Source organism: Myotis brandtii, unplaced genomic scaffold, assembly GCF_000412655.1.
Source record: "Myotis brandtii unplaced genomic scaffold, ASM41265v1 scaffold196, whole genome shotgun sequence".
NCBI lineage: Eukaryota > Metazoa > Chordata > Mammalia > Chiroptera > Vespertilionidae > Myotis > Myotis brandtii.
In genome coordinates, this window is record NW_005357311.1 from 2315681 (window position 1) to 2328258 (window position 12578).

General features: G+C 41.5%; 1 protein-coding gene across 1 annotated transcript in view; it reads left to right on the plus strand.

Moving 5' to 3' along the window:
• BICC1 (BicC family RNA binding protein 1) overlaps positions 1–12578 on the plus strand; it is a 238432-nt gene that overhangs the window by 170324 nt on the left and 55530 nt on the right. The window lies entirely within an intron of this gene.

Consider the following 12578-nt stretch of genomic DNA (forward strand, 5'->3'; position numbering starts at 1 on the left):
AAAAGAATCACCTTCAGGGTTTTTTTTTCTTTTTTTTAAAAAAAATAGATTTTTATTGATTTCAGAGAAAGGGAGAGAGAGATAGAAACATCAATGATGAGAGAGAATCATTGATCAGCTTCATCCTGCACGTTCCCTACTTGGGATTGAGCCCGAGACCCAGACATATGTCCTGACTGGGAATCATACTGTGACTTCTTGGTACATAGATCAATACTCAACCACTGAACCATGCCGGCTAGACATCTTCAGGGTTTCTTAAAACACAGATTGCTGCCCTTACCTCTTGACTTTCTGATTCAGTGGGTCTGGGGTGGGGCCTGAGAATTTTCATTCCTAACAAGTTCCCAGGGGAGGTCAGCTCTGCTGCTGGTCTGTGAGCCACTCTTAGAGAACCACTGCCCTGCATAATTGTGGAGGTCCTTCTAGTTTCTCCATAATTTTTAAACTCCCTGAAAAAGCTTTATAGCTCTTTGAACTAGACTAGGAAGAGCCCAGTAAATAATGGTTTTGGCCAAGGTAACTACTTAATATTTAGGGCTGTTTTCTGAGGAAGAGCTTCCAAAGAAATTAGAATTTTTTTAACACTTGTTTTGGTCACATGGATTGCTACCCATTTAATGGATTTTATATGGTTTCTTTGGTAAGATTAATATGCACTAAATTCCAAGGGTGGAGGCCATAGTTGTTCATGATTTTCCCCCTTTATGTCCTGAGTCCACAGTATGCAGTAGGTGCTCAATACTGCCCTAAACTTAGAGATGGACAGAATGTTTCTTTAGGTCATCTTCCAGAGTTGCTATTGGTTTTCTGTTAAATTTCATTTAGAATTAAGAAGCATCAATTCCACTGGTTTCCAAAACTCTAGAACTTTTTATAACATGTTTATAGGACTGTTTATTCTATTTCTGCAAATTCTAGTGTTGCTTTTTCTATAGCAGGTCCCCAAAACCTTTATATTCAATCTGTTTCCTCCCTTGAATCTGAATGTACAGCAAAACAAACAAGCAAATGTAAAACAACCAGCACAGTATACAAAAGTTCACCACATTTTCCGTTACATATAGTAACTCTTCCACTTAATTCAGTGTAATTCAAGACATTTATTTTAAAAAACACAGCTTTTACAGAGCATCCCCCAAAGCTATAATGTTACTGGAATGGATTTAAAAAAATACTCCTTTCAACCTCTATTTATGAAATACCTACTGTAGGTTTATAAAGATGCGTAAGATTAAACACTGAGAGACTTCCAGACCCTTAGTTGGATAAGGCAAGGATTGCAAACTCAAATGTCTAAGGAGCTAGGCACTCCACATTTGAAAGTTTGGATTTTTGTGAGGTTGTTTTTTTGTTTTGTTTGCTTTTTACTGGCTCAAGTTAAAAATAAAAAAATAAAACACATGGAACAACAAAAGCTAGGTTCAGCTGAATTCTGACATCAGGGCTTCAGCTTGTAATTCTTAAATATGGATTATGCAGATACGGTGTTTGGGGTGTTTCACAGGGCTGGGATGAGAACTCCTCTAGATGAAGTGATTAGAAAAGGCTGTTTAGAGAAAGTGGTATTTGACATGGACTTGGAAGGCTGAGTGAAGGTTCAAATTCTAGAACAATGTGACGATAGTGAGTCCTAGCACGAGAAAGTGCTTACGGCAGGTAGGTGGAGCCAGTGTCCAGGGTGTCGTGAACAGCTTGTTCTAACAGCGGGACCACAAGAATAGTTGCTAGCAAGGATAGACCTGGTGAGTGGGGGAGGGATTCTACCAGTATTGTGTGGGGCCCTGATGGCTGATGGGAAAGCTTTGTAGTCGGCTTGTTAGACACGGGAATCACCAGTCATGGACAAGTACTGTATATCTGGACCATATAGGCCCTATGCCATTGACTCCACAATGCCACTGAATGTTAGAAATGTGTAGCACCAGGGAAGAAAACAATACTATCATTTGAACAGTGACCCAATGGTTTCCTATCATTTGGAATTATAGTTTTAAACTTGTAATAACTCGTTTAGATATATTTTGACACAAGAAATGTGGAAATACAAGCTTTTGTGTCCCCGTTGGTGTGTGCACAGGCAGTGGGACAGGACTGAGCACTAGGGTAGCTGTCAGTTCTGAGATGCATCACTTCGTTGGTGTTGCGTGTGTGTCCTACAATCAGTGGAATGAAATACGGGAAGCATCTGCATTGGGGTATTATGCTTCTGCCCGTGACCTGGATTGAGTAGGTCGTAACTGCCATCATCATCAGTTACCACTTTTTTTTTTTTTAATTTCAGAGAGGAAGGGAGAGAGATAGGAACATCAATGATAAAAGAGAATCATTGATTGGCTGCCTCCTGCACACGCCCTTCTGGGGATCAAGCCCAAAACCAGGCATGTGCCCTGACTGGGAATTGAACCGTGACCTCTGGTTCATAGGTCAACACAGCCACAGAGCCTTGCTGGCCGGGCTTGCTTTGTTTCTTAATGCCAAATGGAGCATCATTCACCTAAAGCTATAAATAGCTCTGTACAATATTGCTGTTTTTGACTGTTGTTTCCTCACGTTACTTATCTGACTAAAATAATTGGTGTATTGGGAATTTAGAGTGAATAACTTTGAGAGGAAGCATAAATGCTTCTTTTATTCCATGTAGAGAGAGGCTTTTCAATTTGGCTGCATAGTTCTTGAAAGACTCCGAATAAACCTAGTAAATTCCATCAGCAAACTGGATCATGCAGAAGCTGAAACTGTGAGGGTCTGCAGAAATCAGTCACCGAGGATTAAAGCACCTTTGGCCACAAGTTGTTAAAAAAATAACCACCAAAAAACACGAAAAAAACCCCCACCAAACCTAAAACCTGCAGCTGTTTGAAAGTGGGTGTTTCCTCTTGGAGAGAAGTCCAGAGTCTCTGGGAGTTCTATCATAATTTCTTCCTAACTTGCCAAAGGTTGGCAACCTCTACTCAGTTGATGTCCCACACTGCAGGGAGCAGAAGGAATGCCTCATCCGTGTCTGGAGTGGGTGGTCCCCCCCAGGAGAGCCCAGGGACGCCTCAGGCGTGGCTGGGAAATTTTCCTTCTGTGGCCATCTGTACTGTAAAGGCTTAGAGCTGTGTGTGTGTGTGTGTGTGTGTGTGTGTGTGAGAGAGAGAGAGAGAGAGAGAGAGAGAGAGAGAGAGAGAGAGAGAGAGAGCCTCTACTTGAGCTCCAATTTCCAAGCTGAAAAAGTTTACCTTCCAAATAACTGAGAAGGAATGAAAGCAGAAGCCTGAACAGGGACTTTGAATGTGAAAAGGTTTTGCTTGTAGCAGATCAAAATTGCAAGTGGGTCCCCTACAGACCTGAGGTTTACTGCTGGCAACACCAGAAGAATTACAGTGTGTATTGTAGTCATTGTGTGCAAGGTTACATCTGCTTTCTCTTATAGCTCCTTGGTAAACCGAAACTGTGAGTGAGGAGAAGCCTGACGCTGAAAATTTTTAAAAGCAGCTGTGTGCAGATCACAAGGTTTTTCTTTTTGTTGTTGTTGTTGTTTTCATGGAGGAGTTGATCTGAGCTTGGTGACTCTTTTATTTAAACCGAGTACAAATGCAGGGAGCTAAGTAGACACCATTATTTTAGCCTTAGGAACTTCGTTTTTTGTTTTTGTTTTGTTTTTAAACCAACTATCATGGTACACATTTTCCTGTCTCCCCTGCTTTCTGTCTCCTCCTCTACTGTTTTGCTTTTGATCATTGTGGAGAACGATGGAGGTGAGAGCATTTACCTCCAAATTATACCCAGCCTTGGAGTTTCCACACACCAGGGTCCCAAAGGCAGTGGGCTGTCAAATTAAAAGGGGAGGAGGAATAGAGTCAGTAATATTGTGATAAGTTTACACGGTGACAGATGGGTGATCACTTCGTAAGGTATAAAAATGTCAGATCACTGTATTGTACACCTGAAACTAATATAACCCATACAAGATTGTATACCAACTATACTTTAATTAAAAAAAATACAAACCTGAGAAAAGCTGATTCCTTGGGGGACAGCTAAGACTCTTCAGGTGGTTTTGGTTTACATTTGCTTGGGTTTCTCATGACAGGACATTTGGTGAATTATTTCTTGGGCTTGGGCAGCCCTGCACCACTTCCTCCGTGGAAACCTGAAATTTTCATGGACAAATGAAGAAACACCTGGGGCTTGAAATGTGTTTTCCAATGACATTCCTGGATTATATAAATGTAGACATTTTTTCATTCCCCCCCTTTTTGTTGTGTTCCATGATACTCTGGAAGGTGGACTTACACTGGGTTTGGGGACAGTCTTCCCAATGGCTGTTGGGTCTGGAACAGTTCCCACAGTTACCGTGGACCCTCCTCTGGGTCGGCGGCCACACCTGCTCTCCTGAGTGGCCTGTGGACGCTTTCCACGGCGTGGTGACGAGTCCCCTCTCAGTTCTGCTGTTTCCGCTGTGACACACCTTCCCCTTCAGTGCTTATGAGCAAGCCCTCGGTGTCATTGCTTTTTCCATTTTCCTCTAGATTTGTTCCACTCACATTTCTTTACACCTTTGCTCCTTCTCACCCTTCGAACGTCATGCCTCTGCTTGTTCCATTTTCACTTGTTTCTTGACGTTTTGCATCTTTTCCTTTGGGAAACGTTTATTTGTTCTTATGTGACCTGTTCTGACATCATCCATTCCCTATCGTATCTTAGAAACAGTGGCTGTTCTCACTAAGAGCAATGGGAAGTGGCTGTTCTCACTAAGAGCAATGGGAAGGCTGCCTCTTGCCGTCCCGCCTCTGGCTTTTCCCGAGTGACTGGGTTGCTGTGGACTTGAGAAACCACAAGCATTCCTGCTCGGAGCAAACGCGCAGTTCTGAGACTGTGTGCAGGTGGGAGCCGGGCCTGGTGATGTTTAGAGTCATTGGCCTGGCCTTTACCTCTCACGGATATTTGTTAACATTTGTTGACTTCAAGCTGTTTCCTATATTTGGGGCTAGTTTACTGAGTTGACCGCTTATTCCCTTTCTAGCAGGACACCCAAGGGGACTATTTGTTTTCTTCCTCCAGCCCTGGTCCCACTCCAAACATTTTCCAGATGATCACACCCCTTCTCACAGAGGTTCTTGGTGTCTAGGCCTCTTCAGCACCTACTAGTGTTTTTGCCAGAATGTTCTCCATAGTAACCGTAATGACATGTTCAGTCAGCAGTTAATGCTTTTGTGAGGAAAGGCAGATTTTAACAGACAAAATTATACTTTAGCAGATATTTCTCACTTAATGCTTCGACAACATTGAGATGCCTTTTAAAATGGGTCCATCTCACAAACAGAAGGAAAGAAATAACTTTCTGGACTTTGTACAGTGCTATGCAAATCATGCCTATTGGACTTTCACTGTCTGGGACTCGGGAAGTAACAGATTTAGATCACATGATGTCACCTGCAGTAGGATGTCGGCACGGCATAGGCTTGATAGTGAGGAAGCATCGCGTGTGCTTCAGATATGAGATTAGGTGGGAGCCCTCACTGTAGGTGGCTAAAGGTTGCTGGAGGATTTCTGATGCCCTCCTCTCGAACCAAAATGACAGTCATATTCTACTGAATTAAGAAGTGGTATTTGTGGTGGATCCTGGTAGAGGCAGTTAAATTGCTACCGTGAGCATGATAATTCAGTAACATCAGTAAAGCCATTCCTGTCACATAGTTCATCTAGTCCCCCCCCCCCCTTCCTAACAGGGGCTGTGGTGAAAGGTGAGCCCATTATTTCTCTTGTCCCCCATCTGGCAAAGACAAGGTTAGTCCTAATATCCGAACTGCCAGACGAGGTAGTAATTCCATTTCGACCCTGTAGATCATTCCCCAAAGCTGTCAGGCATCAGAAATATTTTATCAGCCATTTCTTTTCATCATTTGTAGGTTCAAGATAATGAAATAAATGGGACTAACTTCTTTTATTTCTTACTTGTTTAAAATGTCCGTTGTTGTTGGGATTAAAAGCATTGATCAGAGGAAGGAAACTGAAATTAAAATAAAAACTGAGCATTAGTCCCAATGAGGTATTTTGTTGTTGTTGTTTTGGGGGTGGGGGGTAAATCTAGCCATTTGCTGAAAGCCCAATAATAGATTCCAATGACAATCGCTTAAGTAATTAAAATGTTTAGAGAACTGTAAACATATTTCAATATAAATTTAAAAACTCTGTAAAACCTAAAATATTTATAAACTTTTCCAGAGAAAGAACATTAGGCTAAATATCTGGGAAATAGGCACTTTACGCCCTTTTGCTGGCCCATGGAGAGGATTAATTGATTGGAACAGTGTTGGGGTTGGGTACTCACTGTGTATGTATATATAGTGCCTTTAAACATTCTGCACTAAGTTACAAAGTAAGGAAGGAGGGAAAATGAAATGGTCCTTTTATTGTGAAGACAATACTTTCTGTTTACTCTTTTACTGTGGTGTGAAAGAGACTGTTGACTTTCAGTGTGTGAAACCTAAAAATAGAATTGTATTAAGGAAAAGGAGTGAGAAAGAGTGTTCACTTTTGAGAGAGTTGTGGTTATTTGAAATATGACATAATATTAGCTGTTTTCCACAAACATATTTTAAGCAAATGTGTTCTTAGCTCTGTTTTAGGTTTTACTAGCAAGTCCTCTGTGAACGTGTGTGTTGTGGAAAGAACGAATGGTGTTAAAAGAAAAGTCTGGTTGTTGCCAGGTCTGAGAATGGGAATGGTTTTCTCAAGGAACCCTTATCCATCAAGGCTGTTAAATCACTGTAAATCGAATTCATGCAGCAGATTGGCGAGTCCCCAAATGACAGTTTCCACTATCTTCCAGCTCCTTAGTGTATCCGTACCTCATAGTTTTGCCTCTTCTTAAACCATAGAACTTATATATTATGTTCTCTTCCATAGAGAAGCCCACATGTACATTTTAGGTAAATGGCACAATAAATATATCCCCACCAAACACCACAGCATAGATTTTCGAAGCCATTTATTTAAAGTAATATGCAGAGACATTGCTGTGAGCAGTGAAAAATAAAAAAAATAAGAAATAACATATGCTTTTTGGAATTTATTGTAATGAGATTTAAATTGTCCTTAGTAATGGCTTTGGGAATTATCTGTTTTAGTGTTAAAGGATAACTTTCCCCCAAAAAGGGAAAATTATGAGTCTCCTACAGCTATAAGAACACGTGTTAAAGATTTTATGTCATTTTTAATGAGAGAACTAGGCAGGTGTTATAATTATTCAAAGGAGAAGCACAAATTTATATGGAATAGAGAAATGTCAAATGAGTGTACTAGTGGACCTGAAGCTGGCCTTTTCTGATGGGTAGGGAAGGGATGTAAGCTGAAGCGCCAGAGGACAGAATTTATTTGCATGTCTGTAGACAGCAGTTATTTTGTTTGGCTCTCACTTACCTAAAACATAGAGTTATAAGATAGTTTAAAGGCAACAGAAGGCTAGAATCAGAGAACGTGGAAGGATGTGGTCTAAATGATGGGTAGTTTTCTAGGAGAAGAATAATCTATTTTGCTTATTATTTTCTTACATGGATTATGAGTGATATCAATGATGGTACGAGAGGAACTAGTTGAAAAGGAACACAAAGTGTCCCTTTGGTTATTTTCTGAAAGGTCAAAGGTTATTTTAATTCCTTTGTAGACAAAGACTTCTTCATTCGCTGTTGTAAAAGATGTAAAGTTCATTTTTAAGGGGGTGATTTAAGATTTTTCTAATGTAAGAGACTAAGAATTAATGAATAGAATGATGGTCTGTGTGAACTAGATGATGTGGAGAGCACTAGTGGAACCAGTTCTCTATAGCAGGAGAAGGATGGGGTTGAAGAAAGTTGATTTCTTTGTCATTGAAAGAGGAGGTGTGCAAATCTTAGGGGACAGGTCAGTTAAAAGGTTTAAAATCTACATGAGAAAAACACGAAACACGAGTCTGTGAAAGGCTTTGAGTTCCTTGGGGCCCAAATCAATCTCATTTGAAAGGGACTGGCAGAGATACTCATCAATACAGAGTTATAGAGATAGCTTATTGGGATTTCCCTGGTGTATTAGTCTCATCTCTCTCCTTTTAGTTGCTTAGAAAAATGTGGAAGTATTTGTGCTTAAATGTTATAGTACAGCAGGAAAAGGAGTGATGCTCTTGTAGATATGGGTTGTTGAGAATGGATGACTAACTGCTCAGGCCGCCAAATCCGTGAGTTATGTGTAAGAAAAAAAATAATAATGGGAAAAGGTGATTTGGATACAGACTGCAAAGCAAACATTGGCATGGGAATCTTTGATTCTTGGGACTGTGTCCTCATCTTCCAGGAGTCTAGAGCCGTGGTCGGCAAACCGCGGCTCACGAGCCACATGCGGCTCTTTGGTCCTTTGAGTGTGGCTCTTCCACAAAATACCACGTGGGGGCGCGCACATACAGTGCGACTGAAACTTCATGGCCCGTGCACAGAAGTCGGTATTTTGTGGAAGAGCTGGTATTTTGTGGAAGAGCCACACTCAAGGGGCCAAAGAGCCACATGTGGCTCGCGAGCCACAGTTTGCCAAGCCGCAGTTTGCCGATCACTGGCTAGAGTAAGGGCCTGTTAAATCCTTTCCATGAACTCATCACAAGAACATCAAATCCAGAAGCATAATGTCATGTCTATCACCCGGCACATTTAAAATGGCCCATCACACAACAAAGCATCCCCTCATTTAACCAGACAGCTGGCCCTTACCTGCCTGCTGCAGAGCTGCCTCTGACCCGGGTGATAGACATGACATTACGCTTCTGGGTCTGAGTTCCTATCAGTCATGAATAAATGCAACCACTTCCTTAATGACTTTTGTGGGGGGGAAAATTCTCATGAAACATTTCTACCAGGAAAGAACTGGGAGCCTAAAAGTCAGATGAAAATCGGTCAAACTGTAGAGGTTAACTTTGTTTTGTAGATGTGAGTCCAGGATTCATTTTGAAAGCAAACTCATTTTCAGATGTTTGTTTTAACTTGGCATTGATTTCCCTCACGATACTCGTTTCCCCGCACGTCTTTGTTGCTGATTTATGTCGGAAAGAGCCCACCATGCTGCACACCCAAGCTGGCGTGGGCCAGTTCCTTCTTACTCTAATAGACCTTTGTGGCCAGGGGACTCACAGAGCTGATCAAGTCCAAGACCAAGTAAGTGAAAGTTGAAGAATATACAATCGGAGAAAAAGAAAAGTCATGGAAACTTGAAGAGAACAAAACAAGAGAATGTAAAGGTGCCACTGAAGTGAGAAAAAATGGTCAGATATTGAGATCTGACTTGCAGCCAAGCTAGATGGGAATATGTATGAAATACTGAGGAGTGTAGCGCTCAGGTTTGCTGAATACAGCAAAATATGTCTAAGCACACAGCGGAAGTGCCAAAATCAAGATCTGCAAGGTTTTCTATGACATAGTATAGAGTAGTATCTGGCCAAAAATGTCGTCGACCTTGTTTCCTTTTGTTTCTCCACTAAATGGTGAAAGGAAGAGGACTAGGTTGTAAGTGGCCATGTTCATCTTTACAGGCTCTGGGGTCTGAGGCAGCACTGCAGCAGGCAGGTAAGGGCCAGCTGCCTGGTTAAATGAGGGGTGCTTTGTTGTGTGATGGGCCATTTGAATGTGCTGGGTGATAGACATGACATTTCGCTTCTGTACGTTCTCTTGTCAAAATTATCTTTACATGGCAATTGACATGAGTTTTTATTGTGAGATGGAAGTTAATAGGTGTTGGCCAAAGTGTACTTTGGAAACCTTAAAAAACAAGGGGTCTTAATCTCTTTTCATATTAGTTTTATAAGTACAATACTTGAGTAATTTCTTCTTTAAACAAAGGATTTGAGCATGTTTTTTATTGCTACAGCGAATCCCCATATGCTAGTAGTGGTCAGACTCCAAGGAATAGAAAGTCTTTCTGTTAGAATTTCATACTTTCTAAATATGTGATGGATCCCGCTGGATTATGCGATCTCTTATCTTTGTGAATGAAGAAGGGCCAGGGAAGCCACTGAGTGTTAAATTGTTGACGTGACATGTCCTCCTAATCCTCAGATGTAATTCTGTCAAATCCTCATCTCTCCTATCTTGACTATCTCTAGGGATAAAAATAATAGAGTCTTCCAATAATGTATAAGCCTTGAAAAGATATGATAGTTACTTTAAAAATATTGGAGCCCTAGCTGGTTTTGGCTCAGTGGATAGAGCATCGGTCTGCGGACCAAAGGGTCTAGGGTTCGATTCCCGTAAAGGGCACGTACCTTGGTTTCAGGCTCCTACCTGGCCCGGGCCCTGGTCGGGCTTGTGCAAGAGGCAACCAATTGATGTTTTTTTTTTCTTACATCTATATTTCTCTCTGTCTTTCCCTCTCTCTAAAAATCAATAGAAAAATATCCTTGGGTGAGGACTAAATATATATATGTTGGAGACTTTGGGAAAAATTATTGCCTAAAATGTGTGTGTGTGTGTGTGTGTTTTATTTTTTAAATGTTGTTTGGGCATCAGCCACTGTAGCTGATACACAGGTTAGTCAAACTTCAAAGATGATTAAAAACTATGGTTGTATCACCCTGTGCTTTTCCTAAGACAGCATCCCAAGTGAAAGTTAAATCTGGTTTAGATGGAGGAAGAAAACGTCTTCAAATATAAGTAAATTAAATAAATTTTGGAATCGTTCAAAGAAAAAAATAAGCACCATGATTCCTGGTAATGGGCAGCGCTGCGCTGACTGGTACTGCAGACGCTGAATTACGCACATGGGGAAAGATTCCGCAGGCCTTTAGTTCTGAGCTCAGACCAGTGTGTGGATTATAGTAGGACGAGATCACATGCTGATTGTGATCTGATTGTGGTCTTTGAATTGCTTTTTGCACAAGCATTTTCCTTCCTTCCTCCCCAAAGTAGAGACCACAGTAATGAATTTGGGGTCTGGCATCATGTTGAAATGGAAGAGCATGAGGACAGTGCGAAGCTGTCTACCAGGTGTCTGGAACTATCAAGAGGCCCGAACTGAGAAAGTAGAATTGGAGAGCATCGGGGTATTGGATGGGATGTAAAGCTACATGAGTAGATGGATTATCCAGGTAAATGATGGAGAAGAATGCCAAAGGGGTACCTTGGGAGCAGAGACAGAGAAAGCAGGAAAAGAGATTGAGGAGGATTCCAAGTGAAGACTCAATGTCATGAAATTGCTATAAATTTAGTGCTGTTTGGGGGCCCCCATAAGGTACAGGTACTATAACAATACTAATATTGAGTAAACACTTATTATGAAATAGTATTATGAAAATCACTGTATAAGTGAGGAACCCGAGTTCACATTTGTAGATTATATATAATTGATTTTAGAGAGGAAGGGAGAAGAGAGAGAGAAACATCAATGATAAAAGAGAATCATTGCTTGGCTGCCTTTTGCACACCCCACACTGGGGATTGAGCCTGCAACCCAGGCATGTGCCCTGAGCAGGAATCAAACTGTGACCTCCTGGTTCATAGGTCAACACTCAACCACTGAGCCACGCCAGCTGGGCATACCTGTTTTACTTTGATAATAACCAGCTGCCTCCATTAGGTTTATGAATGTTTAATTAGACAGATGATCAGACAAAGAGAACTAGAAATGACTACAAATGGCCAGAAACACAGTTCCATCGAGGATCTATAATAATTCAGCGTACATACCCAGAGACCTTACACTGAGAAGCAGGAATGGAAAAAACCTGGTTTATATGACTCTGGAGAAAATGCTGTAGGACTTGGAATGCTGTGTCCTGTTCTGGACACCTTACCAGCAGAGAGATCTATAACCTTGGAAGGCACCTCAAATTCACTTGTGGATGAAAAAGTGAAAGAAATAAGTGCTTAAGGCAGTAAAAGTGTATAGAAAGTACAGAAGGTGATGCATATGCTGATATGGCAGAAGGGCGAGAAGATCTGAGGGAGCATAAAACCCACTTCCAACTCCGGAAGAGAAACATAGGGCCTTGGGATTTATCAGTAAAATAATTCCCACTTTTTTGTTGTTGTTGCAGGTCAGGCATTTCCCACTTTCTTCCTCCTAACACAGGCAAAGGGGTTGGTTTTAAATGTAATGCCTTTAATTTTCTTTAACCCCTCTGATGGAGATGAAAGCATAGAATCAGTGGGCTGAAGTTCAGGGGCACTGAGGAAATGAAAAGGGAAGAATAAACCTGGGCAAGTTCATCAGCCAGCCCGGGAATAACCAGTAGATTATGTGAGGACAAACATTTCAGTTCATCATTACTAATCGGTAGTGATTACAAGGTGTTACCTGTGTTAATCAGGGGAAATTTTGAATCCAAAGCTGTTACTAGAAGAAAGTTTTCTTTCCTTCTGTTGGATTACATAACCAAATTATGTCTTAACTAGAGGCCCGGTGCATGAAATTTGTACACAGGGGTTGGGAGGTTGTCCCTCAGCCCGACATGCACTCTCTCCAATACGGGACCTCTTGCAATCCAGGACCAGTGGCTCCTAACTGCTCATCTGCCTGCCTGCCTGATCACCCCTAACCACTCTGCATGCATGCCTGATCGCCCCTAACCACTCTGC